The 7,751-nt window shown below is 41.3% G+C and overlaps 1 non-coding gene across 1 annotated transcript; it reads left to right on the top strand.

The window, feature by feature from the left end:
• Window positions 1-5,668: 5,668 nt before the first annotated feature.
• On the top strand, window positions 5,669-5,775 carry LOC116524930. Its single transcript, XR_004257529.1, has one exon. It is a non-coding gene; the product is annotated as a U6 spliceosomal RNA (small nuclear RNA).
• The last annotated feature ends 1,976 nt before the right edge of the window (window positions 5,776-7,751 follow it).

Here is a 7,751-nt window from a genome sequence, read left to right on the forward strand (position 1 = left end):
AAGCCAAATGTACTTCAATAGAAACAAATAGCTGTCTCTATTGTGACAAATAGCTGTATCCTAAACTGCCAGCAAGATGGCAGTTTAGGAAGTGTCAGGCTCCACTCCTCACCAACAGAAAGTTCAGCTAGCAACTATCCACAGGCCAGAAAAATCCTTTTGTAAACCCCAATACTTGGAAACAAGTCTGAGACACACACATGGTCCACAGAACTGAATGAAATCTGAATTAGAAGGGTAAGAAGAACAGTCTTTTTTTTTTTCTTTTTAAGAGACTGCGTCTCACTCTGTTGCCCAAAGAAGAATGGTCTTATTCCAACTGTGCCACCGCTTTCCCTCCAAGTCAGCACAATGCCAGAGAGAGGAGATTTTCCTGGCCCACAGTTTCTACTAGGGAAAAAGAGAAATTAAGGCAGTCATCCATCTTCCTTAGTATTCTGTGATATTTCTCAGGAACATTCTGAGGAAGCCCACTGTGGTCTCCCCTCATGGGGAACACTTGGGGAAACGGCGTGGCTAGACCACTCAGGGCCACGTAGAAACAATGAAAGGAGGCCGAGGTCATAGTGACCACCACATGGATCTTGGCAATATCTCTGTGTTTTTGCCAGCAGTGGCACCAGATTAGAGATACCAGCCAGTCTCAAAGCCCACTCACAAAGCTGAGCTAGTCACCTTCAGAAGCATGGTGGGAGTTTCAAGCTAGCTTGAGTCCCTAGATAGCTAGTCTCTGTGCCCAGCCTCGGAGCCCACTCCAACAATCCTACTCAGGCAAAGAAACTCCCACCTCCATGCATTGGAGAGAAGGAGCCAGACCAGCTTGACGCAGGAAGCCAAACGGATCTACTCATCTCTCCGCCAAAAATCCCACCCAACAACCAGCGGTGGGAGACAGGAAGACTCCCACCGCCGAACATTTCAGAAATGCAAAGAGGCTAGACTGGCTTGAACTGAGAGGTCAAATAACCACTGAACTCAGCCAAAAGCCTACCCCACAGTTCCACCCTGACAGGGAGACAATCCTCAACTGTGCAGTTCTTTCTTTTTGTGTGTGTGTGAGATGGAGTTTCACTCTTGTTGCCCAGGCTGGAGTGCAATGGCACAGTCTTGGCTCACTGCAACCTCCGCCTCTCGGGTTCAAGTGATTCTCCTGCCCCAGCCTCCCGAGTAGCTGGGATTACAGGCACCTGCCACCATGCAGCTAATTTTTGTAATTTTAGTAGAGACGGGGTTTCATCATGTTGGCCAGGCTGGTCTTGAACTCCTGACCTCAAGTAATCTGCCTGCCTTGGCCTCCCAAAGTGCTGGGATTACAGGCATGAGCCACCGTGCCCAGCCTCACTTGTGCAATTCTAATGAGCATAGCTTCTGATCTCACTTGTTCCAAGCAGTGACTCCACCTAACTTCAGAGCCCAGCCTGCAGCCTTGCCTAACTGCAGATCCCAAATATCAGAATTGCTTGGCTAGGGAATATATCCTGTGACTTATCTGACCAAAAGCCATCACAGTACCCAGCTAGCAGCTCCACCCAATATCAGAGCAAAGGCAGCAGCCCAGTCAACTAGAGAAATCACAACAAGCCCTGCCTATCTGGGGTCATTCCAGCTTATCTGGGACTGGCCCTTCCAGAATCACAGGCTAGACTAAACAGTGAAGGTCTAATTCCTGCCAAAGAACACCTTCAAAAGCCAGAAGAGGGGGCAATCTTAAATGCTCAGACAACAATGCAAGGACACAAAGACTGTAAAGAATCAGTGAATTATGACACCTCCAAAAGACACTAATAAATTGTCAACAATGGGACCCAAAGGAATGGGAGATTTAGGAAATGACAGACAAATAATTCAGAATAATACCCCAAGAAGTTCAGTAAATTATAAGAATATATGGATAGAAACTTTAATGAGATTTGGAAAACAACATGCAAAGCAAGAAGTTTGAGAAAGTAATAGAAACGATAGGCCAGGTGCGGTGGCTCACGCCTGTAATCCCAACACTTTGGGAGCCCGAAGTGGGTGGATCATGGGATCGTGAGGTCAGAAGTTCAAAGACTAGCCTGGCCAACATGGTGAAACCCCATCTCTACTAAATACAAAAAGTAGCTGGATAATGGTGGCATGTACCTGTAATCCCAGCTACTCCGGAGGCTGAGGCAGGAGAATTGCTTGAACCAGAACCTGGGAGGCGGAGGTTGCAGTGAGACAAGATCACATCACTACACTCCAGCCTGGGCTACAACACAAGACTCTGTCTCAAAAAAAAAAAAAAAAAAAAAGAAATAGAAACAATAAAAAAGAACGAAACAGAAATTCTAGAGATGAAGAATACAATGACTGAATGGAAAAATTAAGTAGAAGGCTTCGATAGCAGACTTGATCAAGCCGAAGAATGGATCAGTGAGCTGGAAACATTAGAAATTATCTAGTTGGAGAAGCCAAAACACAAAGTCACTGCTTGGGACAAGTTAGGATCGGAAAAGACAAGAATAAAAAAGAATGAGGAAAGCCTATGGGAATTTTGGGACACCATTCAGAAACCAAACCTTTGCTTAATAGAAATTGCAGAAAGAGGTCTCTTTCTCCAGCCAGAGCTCGGGGTTGGCTTTAATGCCCTGTGTCCTCTTTCCCGGAGGTCTCAGTGATTCTGCCACAGCCTCAGCCTCCATCGCTCTGTGACTTGATGGTGTTCGAAGATTCATAGACTTTGGAACATTTCTGAAGCCAAGAAATGACTCATTGGTAGAAGAAACTTGCCTTGTCTCAGATGAGACTTTGGACTGGACTTTTAAGTTTATGCTGAAATGAGTTAAGAATTAGGGGGACCAGGCCAGACGTGATGGCTTGTACCTGTATTCCTAGCACTTTGGGAGGCTGAGCCCAGTGGATCAATAGAGATCAGGAGTTCGAGACCAGCCTGGCCAACATGGTGAAACCCCATCTCTACTAAAAATACAAAAATTAGCCAGGCATGGTGGTGGGTGCCTGTAATCCCAGGAGGCGGAGGCAGGAGAATCCCTTGAACCTGGGAGGCAGAGACTGTGGTGAGCCGAGATGATGCCATTGCACTCTAGCCTGGGATACAGAGTAATTTTCCATCTCAAAAAAAAAAAAAAAAAAAAGAGAGAGAAAAATGTAACTATGACATGAGGTTTGTGAGGGCCCAGCGCAGAATGATGTGGTTCCATTCTGTATCCCCACCCAAATCTCATGTCAAATTGCAAATGTATTAATATAGTTCGGGGTTTCATTGTATTTTGCACATGATTAGCCTTAAATTTTACTTTTAAAACAAAAAAATGAGCCCATTTTGAATGATTCAGTTACTTCGCTTTTAATTTTTTTTTTTAGTTTTGAGTACTTCTAGCACATTTATAATATTTTAAGATTGATTAAATTTATGATATCTTACTATATGAGATAATGGAAATATTTTGCAATAATATAACAATTATTTTGTTATGAAAATTTCTAGTAGATAATTTTATTTTTTGTGGTCATTACAAAACTATTTGAAAATGTCACATTTGCCATTTATCAAATCTTCCTAGAGTTAATAAAACTTTTTTTTTTTTTTTTTTTGAGACGGAGTTTCACTCATGTTACCCAGGCTGGAGTGCAATGGCGCGATCTCGGCTCACCGCAACCTCCGCCTCCTGGGTTCAGGCAATTCTCCTGCCTCAGCCTCCTGAGTAGCCGGGATTACAGGCACGTGCCACCATGCCCAGCTAATTTTTTTGTATTTTTAGTAGAGACGGGGTTTCACCATGTTGACCAGGATGGTCTCGATCTCTTGACCTCGTGATCCACCCGCCTCGGCCTCCCAAAGTGCTGGGATTACAGGCGTGAGCCACCGCGCCCGGCCGAGTTAATAAAACTTTATCTGGGCTGGGTGTGGTGGCTCACGCCTGTAATCCCAGCACTTTGGGAGGCTGAGGCAGGCATATCACCTGAGGTCGGGAGTGCAAGACCAGTCTGACCAACATGGATAAACCCAGTCTCTACTAAAAATACAAAATTAGCCGGGCATGGTGGCACATGCCTGTAATCCCAGCTATTTGGGAGGCTGAGGCAGGAGAATCGCTTGAACCCGGGAGGCAGAGGTTTCAGTGAGCGGAGATCCTGCCATTGCACTCCCACCTGGGAAAGAAGAGTGAAACTTTGTCTCAAAAAACAAACAAACAAACAAAAAAAGAAAACCTTATATTACTGGGCCAGGCAGTGTGACTCACGCCTGTTATCCCAGAAGTTTGGGAGGCCGAGGCGGGTGGCTCACATAAGGTCAGTAGTTTGAGAATAGCCTGCCCAACATCTACCAAAAATACAAATTAGCTGGGTGTGGTGGCAGGTGCCTGTAATTCCAGCTACTGGAGAGGCTTACCCAGGAGAATTGCTTGAACCTGGGCGGAGGAGTTGGGAGTGAGTCGAGATCAGGCCACTGCACTCCAGCCTGGGCAAAAAGAGTAAACTCTTTCTCAAAAAACAAAAAAAGTTCTGGCAGGAAGCAATGGCTCATGCCTGTAATCCCAGCACTTTGGGAGGCCAGGGCAGGTGGATCTCCTTAGGTCAGGAGTTTGAGTCCAGCCTGGCTAACATGGTGAAATCCTGATTCTACTAACAAAACAAAAAATGATCCGGGCGTGGTGGTGTGTGCCCGTAATCCCAGCTACTCAGGAGGCTGAGGTAGGAGAATTGCTTGATCTCTGGAAGCGAAGGTTGCAGTGAGCCATGATCCCGCCATTGCACTCCACCTTGGGCAACAAGAGTGAAGGTCCATCTCCAAAAAATTAAAAAAAAAAAAAAAAGTTCTAAGCTTGTAAAATTGGTTGTACATTAGGTGAAATTGTTAAGTGATGAGAGAATAATAATTTGTAAAATAGAGAAAGTAGGTAATTTTTTATTATAAAAATAGCCTCTATGTTTTCTTACCACTTTTTGTAAGTTTAAAATTGTAACTCTCTAATTAATATATTCATAAATGTGACTTGTAAATGTTGACATTTTATTTGCTTTTTTTGCATTTTGTAGAAATAGTGTTTTCTAGCCTCTATGTCTCTATAAAATAAAAGGGTGAAATCAGGATTAGTTGAGAATGGAAATTAACAAAACGATGTTGATAATCTATTTGTGGTCTACCAGGGCATAAAAATCTCAAAAAATATAATCAGTAGAAAACCTGTATGTGCCTGAATGTTGGAGAATATTGCTTGTGTTAAAATCATTTTTGTTAAAAACTCTGCCTTTCATGCATTTAGGAGAGAGAAAGTGAGAGGACAGAGCCCTCCACTGATTCTTATCAGGACAGCTGAAGTACAGATAATATATTTCTATTTTTTCTCAAATTCTATATTGGACGCAGTCACTCTGTTTCTAATCTATATGTTACAGTGATGCACAGAGACAGGAACATAAAATAAATTGCAAGCAAAAAAAAAAAAAAAAAAGAAATTGCAGAAAGATTTAAAGAGCCAGAAAGCATATTTAAAGATAATAACTGAAACTCCCCCAAACTGGGGATAGATACCAAGAAGCAGTATAAGAAGTACAGAGTTTTCCAATCAAAGAGGAGTACAGCCAAAAGAGGAGTACATCAAGACACATAATAATCAAACTACCAAAATCAAAGACAGAAAATTTTGAGAGCAGCAAGAGATAAGAAACATCATATACAGTGCTCGCTTCGGCAGCACATATACTAAAATTGGAACGATACAGAGAAGATTAGCATGGCCCCTGCGCAAGGATGACACGCAAATTCGTGAAGCGTTCCACATTTTTAAAAAAAAAAAAAAAAAAAAAAAAAAAAAAAAAAAGAAACATCATATACAAAGGGATGCCAATACAACTATCAGCAAAGTTTTCAGAAATTTTCAGAAATCCTGCAAGCCAGGAGATAATGGGATGACATATTCAAAGTGCTGATGGAAAAAAATTGCCAAAAAATAATACTTTATCCAGCAAAGCTGTCTTTCAGAAATGGGGGAGAAATAAAAAACTTTCCCAGAGAAACAAAAGTTAAGGGAGTTTATCACTGTTAGGCCTGCCTTGCAGGAATTGCTTAAGGGAATTCTTTAAATTGAAACCAAATAGCTGTATCTAGTCAACACAATGGTATATAACTAGCAGGGAGCTATGGTCTGAATTTGCGTGCCCCTAAAATTTTTATGTTGAAATCCTAATCCCAAGGTGATGGTATTAGAAGGTGCAGCCTCTAGGAGATGATTAAGTCATAAGGATATGAATAGGACATATGACCTCATGAATGAAATGGTGCCCTTATAAAAGAGGCCCAAGAAAGCTCCTTGCTCCCTCTGCCACTAGAGATTACAGTGAGAAGACAGTCATCTATGAAGAAGTGGGCCAATGGGCCTCCACCAGACACCAAATCTGCCTATACACTGATCTTGGACTCCCAGCTCCCAGAACTGTGGAAATCAATTTCTGTTGTTCATAACCCACTCAATTTATTATATTTTGGTACAGTAGCCTGAGCATAGTAAGACATGGGATCAGGTTTTAAACTTTACAGCACACAAATCTCTTAGACTTTTTATCTTGCTTATGATATTCTTTTCCAGGCAATTCTGTTTCTAAATTCTGAGATATTTATTTTAAGTCATTATAAAGATGGTAAAGATTATTGACCAATTATATACTATAAATAACATTTTACATAAGAAAAAATAATGTAATGATTGATTTTTAAGGGAAAAGGAATTTTATATTTCTAGGAAAAGTACCATTTAGTCATACTGTATTACTTATATATTACCGGATTCAATTTGTATTTGTGTTCATTTGCTGTATGGACTGTAGATTTCTTGACATGTCTTTGTTTTTTGTCTCAGAGTAGTGTCAGTCTGATAAAATAAGTTAGGAAGTGTTCCTTTATCTTTGGAAAAAGTTTCTGAAAGATTGGCATTATTTTTTCTTAAACAGTTGATAGAATTTATCAGATTTATTAGTGAATTTATCTGGGCCAAATTTTCCTTACGGGAAAATTTTAAACTACAAATTGGAAATGTAATTTTTTTTTTCTTTTTTAGAAACAGGGTCTTGCTCTGTTACCCAGTCTGCAGTGGAGTGGAGCAATCATAGTTCACTGTATCCTTGAACCCTGGGCTCAAGCAATCATCCTACCTCAGCTTCCTGAGCTAGAACTACAGGAGCATGTGACTATGCCAGCTAATTAAAAAAAAAAAAATTCTTTTTGTGGGTCTTGTTATGTTGCCTAGGCTTTAATATCTTAACAGAAAGAAAACTATTCAAATTCATATTGTTTTCTAGAGCCTATTTTGTCATTTTTGTCATTTTTGTCTTTTAAAGAATTTAAGTTGTTCAATTTAGCAGCATAAAGTTGACCTCAGTATTCTATATTGTCATTTTAATGTCCATTAAGTCCTTTCATTTTTGAAATCAGTAATGTCCGTCTTCTTTTCTTGATTAATGTAGATGGAGCTTTAGCACAGATTTTCTCTGTCACCCAGCCTGGAGTAGAGTGGCATGATCACAGCTCGCTGCAACCCCAAACTCCTGGGCCTGAGTGATCCTCCCACCTCAGCCTCCTGAGGACCTAGGACCACAAGCACACACCACCATGCTTGGCTAATATTTTTGTTTTGTGGAGACGAGGTCTCACTATGTTGTCCAGGATGGTCTCAAACTCCTGGGCTCAAGCGATTCATCCACCTTGGCCTGAGATTACAGGCATAAACCATCATGCCTGGCAATGATTTTTTAAAAAATACTTTGTT

Source organism: Sapajus apella, unplaced genomic scaffold (assembly GCF_009761245.1).
Source record: "Sapajus apella isolate SASKATOON/1434 unplaced genomic scaffold, GSC_monkey_1.0 scaffold46, whole genome shotgun sequence".
Taxonomy (NCBI): Eukaryota; Metazoa; Chordata; class Mammalia; order Primates; family Cebidae; genus Sapajus; species Sapajus apella.